Here is an 11299-nt window from a genome sequence, read left to right as displayed (position 1 = left end):
ACTGGAATGACCAGTACATTGACTAGTGTCAGTAATGGTTGTTCTGCCACTGAGTGCCCTGTGGACTTGGCCAGACATTCAGTCCCTCATTCTGCAAGTGTCTGTGGTCAGACTAGTATCTACCTGAGCACAACAGTATTGTGAGGTTCATTTTTTTAACACCTGGATGAGGTTTGCACAAACTGAAGTGTTGGACATATGGAAATATAAATATTACCTCTCTGACAGTGCTATACCACTAATGCATATGCTGCCTGAAATGACTGCAGAATTTTAAAAAGGAACAAATAAATACAGGACAAGCTCTGCAACTGAAATTTATCTGTTAGTCCATAGTATAGTTTTATGTGTCTTACGGAATAATTAATTTCCCTATACCCTATAGCATCATAAAACTATATACTAGAAAATAGGATGTCATATGCATATGTCCCATTCCTGCCATTTCACCTCACAGGAGCCCTAGAGAGTGAAGAAGGAGAGGAGACTATGGCCAAACAGCCAAACCAGCAGCCTGTGCCTTGCCCTCTGCCTGCAGCAACACATATGAGTACAAGGTAGGTGAGCTGCTGGGGTTGCCTGAGCACAGGTGACCATTTTCCATAGGACCTTGCACTTTTCACCCTGTGTCTCTTCAAGGGGTATGGTAAAATCATATACAGGGCATGAAGCATTAACCCCTCAGGCAGAGATGAGGTTAATCTAAGAAGAGGGAGAGCACTCTGGGTGCTCAGTCTTTTTCAGAAAAACGAGCTGTAGTCAGATTTGCAGCAACACAGGGATACAAGAAAAAGCCTTTGTGTGACTGAAAGTGGGGACCATGAATGGTGCAGCACAGAGGCTTCATGAAGGTGGAAGGCAAGACAAATTTTTGCATGGCCTGATAACAGCCTGCAGAAATCATTGAGGAATTAGGAATAGAAGGAATTAATTCCATACAGACTCTTAGAGTATAGTAATACAGAAGCACCAAAGCAAGCAGGAGAGAAATGAGACTTGCTGTGAACTAGTGCACAAATGCTGGGGAGTGCTAGATTTCTGTTTTCTCTCGCTGCTGTACATGTTTGTTTACCTATGCCAGACAAATTGTCAAGGTCAGCACAGCAGTTGGGAACTGGTGAAGGATGTAACCCTCCCAAGACAATCACAGGTAAATAGACATTAATGATCTTTACTCTGATCAAGTAGTTTTCCAAAGAATAATTAGGACTACCTATTTTCAGTTGTTTGGTAAAATCTCCAAGAACAGCAATCATTAGCAGCACTTGAAAATAATGGATGAAAATGCTAGGTTTTCCAGTCATTGATATAAGAGAACTGCAGCCTGAGGTGAGTGTGGGGATCTCAAAGCTTCTGCATATTAGGAGAAAGCCATAAACCTTTCCCATTTTGCTGCTCTGTAACTATAGAGGTTTTATTTATTCCAACTTTCTTTTCCAGTTTTTCTTCTCAGGTAACATCCATGCTGTTACTCACAGAGGTGAAATTCCCTGTGAAATTCATGTTTTTCTGTTAGTATTCCCAAAGGAGGCAGAGCAAACGTAATTAATGGAAATGATAGCTCCAGAAAGCTTATTAGCATAATGTTCAGTTAATCCGCCATTCTTCATTCTTTGACCTTTCCCAAAGGAAATGGAATATATCTGAGGAAATAAAAAACATCTTGCAAACAGCTTCACCTGAATTACGTTGATGGTATCATCCTGACCTTTGTAATCAGATATTGATGGTCAAGTAAGCAAATGATTCCTCAGGGATAGACATGGAAACCACAACAAACAATGGCCATTTGCCAATATAACCAGCAGTCCTGTCACCATTTCAGATATTAATTAGCCTTGGTTACCCATTTTTTTCACAGAGGTGAGATTTTCATGTCAAGAAAGAGGCACACTGGCCATGGGGACTGCTTTTACAGTCCTGGAGAATTGGGAGGTTTCATTCCATTCAAAGTGTGCAGAGCAAAAGTGGGAAGGAGAAAGGGAAGATGCTGCAAGAATAGATCTACACTCTAACCTTATTCTGTGGAGCTGGACATATAGCTGTGATGTGGGAAACACACACTCATGTTTCTGCCCAGGATCAAAGCAAAGACTTAGACATCAGAATTCAGCTCCCCAAATTCCTGTTTTTCTCTGTTAAATCATCCCTTTGCTGAAGAAAATTACAGACCTGGGAACCAGCCAGTGATCAGCCATTAATTTTCCCTCCTGCCACAGGATACAGGAAATAAGGACATAAGAGAAAAGAAAATCAAGAAGTTGAGACAAAATGAAAACAGAAATTTTCTTTTCTGTGTATGTTTCTATTAAAAAGAAACCCCTAAATTTCTAAGCAAAAATATTTTTACAGAAAGATTTTAGGAGAGATTCTTAGAGTATGAGAAGATGTTTGATGCACAACAGAGGATATTTCATCCTGGATAATAGTAAGAGACTACACAGATAAAAAAAGGAAAATTAATTATATAGAAGTTATGCAAAAAGCAACATTTATCCTTTTTGCCTAAAAAGGTGAAGCGAAGTGGAATGGACAAAAATGAGCACTTAGTCTTCCATATCCTGAATGGGCTGCAGAAAAAAAAAACAACCCTGAGAGATTTCTGCAGAATCTTTAAGTTAAAGGACTTTGTTTAGAACCACAAGAAAGAGATCTGGGGAAAACATGATGTCACAGGGCTTCTAATTTGTACCTCAAAGATGACATCAAAGTACTGAGAGGAGTGGTTTGGGAGGGGAAACAGAAAATGAAATCGGATAGATCCTAAAAAAGTGGTAAAATGTCCTCCAACTATGTAAATGAGAGACAGTGGCAGGAGAGAAGAAATGAGCTAGTAAGCAGTGAGAAAGAGATGAAAGATGAAAAAGAGAGAAATTATTTGTAAATTTGTTGGTAAGTTCTCTGCACTTCATTCTTCATCGAGAAGATTATGCTTTTATTTACTAAGAATTCATAAAAATTTCATGACATTGAAACTTGACAAAAATATCTAAATGAATACAGTCTGGGTTATTTGCACTGTTCAGCTTTCTAGGCCTACCGTGTCATGACACCTCATCCCGTACTGAAGCTTCCCTTATCTGTAGAGATCATCCTGTAAAAGTGATTGTTGCCAATATTTTCTCTGAATTGAATATAACCCAACACTTAGTAAGTGGGAAATGTTCAGAGACCATGTCTTAAGAACTGTGGAAAAAGAGATAAAAGTGGTTTTGTTACTGTTAAAGAAAACTGTGAAGTGCACTTCTGAGATCATGTTGGTAACTGAGTGGCTAGTGGGACAGAAACTTATTTCAGTGTAATTAATGTAGGCAATTGGACTCTGAAGAATCTTTGCTGCTGATGACCTTACTGATCATGTCAGGCCTAAATCGTGGAGTAAGCATTGCTGGCAGAGCTACAGGAACACCTAGATAAAAAAAAAGTACACCTGATAAATTCTAACCTGGATTTAGTCAAGAATCTGTTAACAAAGTTTTGAGACTTTTCTGTCTGAAAATCAGACACTTAATATAAAGGAAGCATAGAAACAAAAAGCACAACAGAAACCTTATCCTTTCACATAATCCTTTCACAGCCCTGAAGGTGTCTGCTCGTTAAAAACAGAACACATCCCCAGATCCTGTTTTTAGGTGTGGACTTCAGCACCCAGTCTGTGAGCAGCATTGATGAACAGGTGTAACAAGAGGCCTTGTATCTAAAAATTTGTTTTCCCTATGGCAATATTCTCCCTTTGAAGGTAGCCTTTCATGTAGTTTCAAGCAATATCTTCCTGTCTTGATAATAAATGCACTCTGCTCTTTCTGAAGAGGACCTGCTGTTGTTCTCACTACCCAATATATATACAAGATGCCTCTGATAAGTCTTGGTTGCCAAAACAAAAGGGGTGCCTTATTCAGAGTATTGCAAATGGGCATGGTAGTGTGCTGATTTTGGCTCGCTCATTTCCTATTCCACCCTGACATTTGTAAATTAAACTCCTATTTACAGATTTCCAAAGACTGTTCCAAGGTTTATGTGATTCCTTTAATTATGGCTTGAAGTAGAGGCAAATGCATTCCAAGAAACCAACAATTACCTGCAACATGTTATTACAGTGAGACTTATGGAGATCTGCAGCTTTTGTGAAACTCCATGAGACATAACAGGAGAAAAAACTGATGAACCCAACAAGGTTGCAATACTAGAGTCTCAAAATACTAGAGTCGTCTTCCAGTACCATAGTTGGCACAATAGAATTAAAATGCATACGGAGCTGCCATTTGAAAGCCTCCCAAGGTAAATAAGGAGTGTATTTTATATATAAATAAAAGTTTAGGAATTATATTCATTTATTTTTAAGACTATCACATATATATTTGACAGTTATATTGCTTTTGACATACTGAAAGATATTTTCAGCAGAGCTACTGCAGTCAAAAATCCCTGAAAATTCAATATTACATGCTCATGTAACCTTTTCCTTAGGGTTTTGTAGGATGATTGTTCTGCAGATGTTCCTGAAATAGACATCTATTACAATGTAATTTATGTTTTGGCAACTGGGCTCATTGAACCTGATGATCCCTTCCTACGCTGTTTTCCTACATACAGTCAGCACATTTTCTGATTTGGAAGTCCCAGGATAGAGTTTGTTTCTCTAAAGGTAGATAACAACAAAGGAATTTGTATCTGAACTAGGTATCCTGCTGTAATAATGAAAGTAGATCCAGACAGTCATGTGGGGCTGGTATTTTGTCATTGCACTGCAGCATAATATCAGCACATTATCAGTCTGCATCTAAGTATGAACTATGACAGGACTGTATCTGCAGTGTCTTTGAAATTATCTACACATTGTCAAAACTGTAAAGTGAATGTGATAGCTGGTAAAAAATAAAAATAAAATCTTACAGTGTTCATACCAGAACATCAGAGAAGGAATACAGACAGGGGGGCTTCTTAAGCAAAAATTGCAGATGTGAAGAGAAAGAGAGGTACAGTAACAGGTTGCCACATTAGCTGAGATAGTTCTAGCTTTTTCTTGCCTTTTTAGCAAACTATTTTCTCTTGCAGAGTAAAAGTAAATAGTAAAATATTTCCAAACAACAATTGATTTTCAGAACAAAATTGGGAAGAAAGAAATTTTGTTTAGGACCTGTTTTCTGAAGGCACCTACTGCAACAGATGTACTGTTAGAGATCTGTGGCGATAGAAAGGATCTTTGCTCTGTAGCTCTTTGCATGCCTCCAAGACACTCAGGCTTATGATATAGATCTATGTAGGTCACACCTTCTTTCATTCCCATGGGCAGAAGGGTGTGCTGGCCTTGTAGAGCACATTTAAAGAACATTACGTTTGGCACATGGCTGGGAAATCTCTGTTGCTGGCTGGCAAAGCTGCCTCAATAATCCACTTAAAAGAAATATGGACACTGTTGGATGTTGCTGATCCAACAGCATTCATGAGTTTTGAATCTGATTGTGAACGTCCTGCTGTGCAGAATTGCTGCCTTCCTTTGTCAGACTGCAGTTAAGAGCAGTGGAAACAAGGCTGTGCATCTACCATACTTGAGTGCTGCAAAGGAGTGGAGATTTGTGCCTCTGTGCCAGTAACAATGTAAACATGGCACACATGAAATGTCTTTCATGGGCAAATGTGAGGCTGAAACACATGCATTTCCTAAGGGATTTATGTACTTCTTCTAGTGCCCTAAATGTCCTTATAGGATGTTATCCTGGACACCAAGCAATTGCTGTACACTAAATAGCATGAATTCAGTCAGAAAACCAAGGACAGGAACACCCATCAGTCAGTGAAAGAGTATTTTCAAAATGTAGGTGCCCTATTTTTGATCTGTCAATTCTCATCATTGGGAGGGGCTGATGGGAAGATTTACAAAATCTCTTTTAAAGACAAGACTTGGAACTACAGTCCAAGTATAAGCAGTGTAAGGCTGCTGTCTGTCATATTCAGGGATTCAGTAGAGATATTGACTTTGTAATACATTATAAATTTTCTTATCCTTCATATGTATTTAACTCCTCATTGATATATGATTATCTGTTCTTTTCCTCCCTTTATGCTCCATATATGTAGGTAAAAGACTTTTATTTCATCTCCCACCAACATCCTCTTTCTCCATAGGTAGCAGCTGTCCTTCTTTCCTCAAATTGTCTGACTGATTAAATTACATTTCCCAGCCTGTATTTACTCTGGATATCCTAATAAAAGATATTAACTCTTCTATACACCTTGCTTCATAGAAGGATACTTTCAGATCCAAGGAATTACAAAGCTCTCAGCCTCATTTGAAACTTGGAGAAGTAGAAACACTGAAAAAAACAAGAAAGAAGTATCAATGATACCTTGAATTCTGTCCATCCCAGCTGATAGTCGTGAGTTTTTAGGAATATTCATATCTTGGGCAAGACCACCTGTAGTCCTTAGGAGACTGACAGTTGTGTAACTGAATCCTGTGAACATTTTGGAAAGCTTTAAGTTTTATTCTGCAGCTTGCTCAATGTTAATATTATTTTGGCTCATTCTTGTTCCTTCATGCCCCCTTAATGGTCACTCTAAGAATAAAAAAAAGGCCAACATTTTCATGTCAATTAAGCAACATAATTTTTCATTCACCAGTTTAAATTTAAAAATTAGCCCAAGGAGAAGGGAGTGAACTCACCTATACTGTCTTTCTTCTTTTTTTTTGGTAGGAATAAAGAGCAGTTGATTAATGGAACACTCCAGTCAGGTGAGATGAAGCCCTTTCCTGCCATGCTGTTATCTTCTGGAGTCACTGGGTGGGTCCAGATGGCACTAGGCAACCCAATGGCCTTCATTAATTCTGTTGTGAAATACAAATGAGGTTTTTGTCACCCAAGAATGGTAGGCTTTTCTTTTCCACTGCAGGATTTCAGCATCCTTTACTACCTTGTGAAGTGAGATTGACAGCAATGTGATTCTGACTCGTGAAGGAACGATACATCTTTCCTGCATTAGGAAATTTCTGTCAAAATAATGGCACAATCATAGCTCTATTTCTTTTGAGAGACTTTTTACACGACAGTATGCTATTCATCAGTTATTTTGGGAACCATAATGGTAAGAACTGTGATATCTGTAAAATCCCCTAGCATTTCTGGGAAAACAAACTCTAAGTTAAAAATATTTTTCCTACACTTATAATATGAATTCCAATGTTACCTATAGACAAATCATAAAACACGTTCTTGATAATAAATTTAAGGCCTTCTTTGTTCTCAGGATGTTTTGTAAGCGGCTTCTTTTCTATTCTCTTGCTCGTTTCTCCTTTCCCAGGATGCTGCAACTTCTGGTTTTTGTTATGCCTCTGTACTGCCAGCCTGAAAGCAGTCCATCAGCTGTCTCAGTTTCCTCCTGAAACTCACACTCTTTCTCTTCCCCCTCTCTCTTTCATTTTTAAAACGAAGCTGCAAATACATTTTGAGGATTTTTTTTAGTGAAGTCTCCACAGAAATGGGACATGTCATTCGAGTCTCCACGCTTAAACCTGGTGATTTTTTCTTGATTACACAAAGTTCAAGGGAATGTGCTCCAGTTTTCTAATGCTGAACATCTCTACTGGAGAAAGGTCTTATCGGCTCATGTCTCCTTAACAGGAGAGAAGATGAAAAAGGCATGTTAGCAAGCCAGGATAAACAATGACTTATCCTTAGTACGGGATTTAATGAAATAATTGAAAGCTAGTGGAAAAGAATGTCAGATTCATAAGTATGTCATTCGCTCAAAATCTAAAATTTGGGCTACATACTTATTTTTTCAATACTTTCGTCAGCACTAGATGGACCCACCATAACACACAGAGTAGGGTTCAACTCACCTAACTTGAGATTTTTTGAAGTTAGATATGTACACATGAATTTAGCACTTGAAAAGGAACCTTTTCAGAGAATATGTCTTAGATGTCTGTCCACTAAAGGGAAGCATTTTTCTAGCTTTTAGAAACTGGAGTGGATGAATCCCTGTGACAGTTCTTATGAATGATTCATGCTTAGCACACATGTGAAGTGAGCTAAGTTTGACAGCTTTACAACCACATTAAATCTGCCTTAACTTTAAATGTGACCTGTCCCATGGTACTTTCTGTCAAACTGCAAGACAGAGAACATTTCTGCTATGCCTCTGCTTCCAGTCTGTTTATAAAAGAGAGAGTTCCAAAATAGTTTTATTGAACTGGAGAATGTTGAACTTAATTGGTTTGATGATTATAAGCCTGAAAATTTGTAGCTTAAACTTATTAACATATCATTTAACTTTATTTTTTTATGTGCCACTAGTATTTATGGGGTTAAATATCAAGTCCACTCTCTGATGTTCAACTTCCCTTTATGCTTACATGAAGTGTTATGTGATTGAAGTTATGTCCTATTTCATGTGTGCCCAAAACATTGTCCTCTGCATCTTTAGTTGCAAAAACACTGCTATTATGCTACTTAATGATTTAACTAAATGAAAGCAGTTGATTTTTGGTAAATGAACCTTACAGAGAAATAGGGTAACAAAAAATGCTAATGATAGTTATTAGTAGACTGTGTTTCAAATGACAGTAATAATCTGAGATGCTACATTATTTTTTGTGTTGACAGTTTGTAAAAACTTCACACATTAAAATTCAGTTTAATTGCAATTAACATATATACAGTTACCTGCAGCCTTTCTGACAATGGAAGAATTTGTTCACTACTATAAGGTGGGAATAATTTTTGTTCCTGTAAAAGAGCTGTAGAAAGAGAACTTGCTTACCAGCTTGCCATCTGAAATGTTCTAAATAATCAATTAAATTGCACACGACATAATATTTTAATGCCTAATTCAGTCAGTCAAAGTATTTCATTATTATGTTCCCATTATAGTATCACCACTTACAGTCCAATCCTGTACATTTTTCTGTTCCATATCACTACAACAACCTGGATGAGGGGATTGAGTCAACCATTAGCAAATTTGCAGATGACACCAAGCTGGGGGGGAGTGTTGATGTGCTGGAGGGCTCTTCAGAGGGGCCTGGACAAGCTGGAGAGTTGGGCTGATTCCAACGGGATGAGTTTCAACAAGGCCAAGTGCTGGGTCCTGCACTTTGGCCACAACAACCCCAAGCAGTGCTACAGGCACTACTCTGTAGTGGCTGGAGAGCAGCCAGGTAGAAAGGGGCTTGAGAGTTTGGATTGACAGGAAGCTGAACATGAGCCAGCAGTGTGCCCAGGTGGCCAAGAAGGCCAATGACATCCTGGCCTATATCAGGAACAGTGTGGCCAGCAGGACCAGGGAAGTGATTCTTCCTCTGTACTCAGTGCTGGTGAGGCCACGCCTGGAGTACTGTGTCCAGTTCTGGGCCCCTCAGTTCAGGAAGGATATTGAGGTACTGGAGCAGGTCCAGAGAAGAGCAACAAGGCTGGTGAAGGGACTTCAACACAAGTCCTGTAAGGAGAGGCTGAGGGAGCTGAGGTTGTTTGGCCTGGAGAAGAGGAGGGTCAGGGGAGACCTCATCACTCTCTACAACTCCCTGAAAGGAGGTCGTAGCCAGGTGAGGGTTGATCTCTTCTCCCAGGCAACCAGCAATGGGACAAGAGGGCAGGGGTGGTTTACGTTGGATATTAGGAAGAAATTTTTTACAGAGAGAGTAATCAGACATTGGAATGGGCTGCCCAGAGAAGTGGTGGATTCACCGTCCCTGGAGGTTTTTAAGACAAGACTGGATGTGGCACTTAGTGCCATGGTTTAGTAACCACAGTGGTGCTGGGTCAAGGGTTGGACTTGATAATCTTGAAGGTCTTTTCCAACCTGGTTGATTCCATGATTCTATGAAGCTTTTCTTTCCTTTTCTCTATTACTTCGATGCGGAGTTCTTTTATTTGTTGGGTTTTCTTCTTTCTTCATTTTTTGTGTGTGCAATGGTTCCCAGATTTGTAGTAGATTAATTTCTAGTCACTATTTTTCCTAAAGGTACCAAAAGCCTGTCTTGAATCTTTTGTTAACCTTTTGCTACTGTAAAGCACTTTCATATCTATTGCTATTAGCACTCAGTCATTTTCTTCTACTACTTCAGTCATGTGTTTTAAGTAAGTTCTCACAGAAAGAAGTGACAGAAGCATTGCAAAAAAAAATAAAAATTGTACTGCTTTAGGGAGACTAAAATTTACCAGACTTCCCATAGAGTGACTGAGTTGCACTCTAATAGGAATTGCAGTCCTATCTTGGAAGATTGATTTAAATCCAGCTAAAATCAGTGTTAAGGAATTAGCTCTTCCCTTTTTCTACTGACTTATTACCTAGAATAATTGGTATATAATAAATATAACTAAAGCCAACAATGATAATCATATTTTAATTGTGTTATCAGTCTTAGTTCCACTGATATTTTAGATGTCAAGGAAGTATTATCTGTCCTACCCTAAATCCACAGAGAAATGTATTTTCATTAGGATTTTCTTCATCAAGTAAGTATTCTTTAGAGCACTAGCACAGCAAATGAAATTAAATTAAACTGCTTCTATTTGCCATGTCCCCTTCCCTGGAGGTAACTGCATCACTATACATATCAAGCACAGGACAAACCTGGAGACTAATGAAAAGGCAGATACTCAGCTATAGGAGAAACTGTGGACACTGATATGGGAAGGCCTGAAAGCATTATGTTTTTAGGCCATATTAATATGGCTTAAACATTAATATATCCTCTATCTTGATTTCCCTGTAGATCTCAGGCCAGGGTGTTCTGTATTACAATACATTTCACCGTGCAGTGATCTTCTGTGAATGACCACTGTCATATAATAATAATTCACTGTAGTATAAAATGGCAGGACGGTTGTCCTCCCAAAATATGGTACTACTAATGCATATACTTCCACACTGTGGAGCTATGCCAGATTAGCAGAGAACAAAAAGGAACGTACAAAAATACGACTTTAACAGAAAAAAGTTACAAGGAGCCTCTCTCTTAGGTGTGACTGTGGAGCTCTGCACAAGTGATTCCACCTTCTGAATGGAGGGGAAATGAGATGATGCAGCTGGTATTTGGATTAAAGATGAACGAAAAGATTCCTACTCTTAGTGCTCTTTGCACAAAACTACTGTCACAGACACTGTGAGAGTCGGGGTACAGTTCCTGCTTATTGCTTTTGAAAATTTCAGCACCTTTTTCTCCTGGAGTGACTTCACCTTTTACAACATGGGTGAGACCACTGACTTCACTGTAGTAGAGAGAAGAGTTTATTTTCCTCAGCCATAATCTTGCATTTTTCAGGCATGCTAAAATTCATTTGAACCACAGAGGGAA

The 11299-nt window shown here is 38.7% G+C and overlaps 1 long non-coding RNA gene across 1 annotated transcript; it reads left to right on the top strand.

Moving 5' to 3' along the window:
• The first annotated feature begins 2698 nt into the window (after nt 1-2698).
• Nucleotides 2699-4217, top strand: LOC113945244. Its single transcript, XR_003527010.1, has 3 exons — nt 2699-2774; nt 3578-3676; nt 3991-4217. It is a non-coding gene; the product is annotated as an uncharacterized LOC113945244 (long non-coding RNA).
• The last annotated feature ends 7082 nt before the right edge of the window (nt 4218-11299 follow it).

This window comes from Corapipo altera, unplaced genomic scaffold (assembly GCF_003945725.1).
Source record: "Corapipo altera isolate COAL_440 unplaced genomic scaffold, ASM394572v1 44, whole genome shotgun sequence".
Classification (NCBI taxonomy): domain Eukaryota; kingdom Metazoa; phylum Chordata; class Aves; order Passeriformes; family Pipridae; genus Corapipo; species Corapipo altera.
The sequence above is the reverse complement of the archived record's forward strand: the minus strand, read 5'-3'. Positions and strand labels throughout refer to the sequence as shown.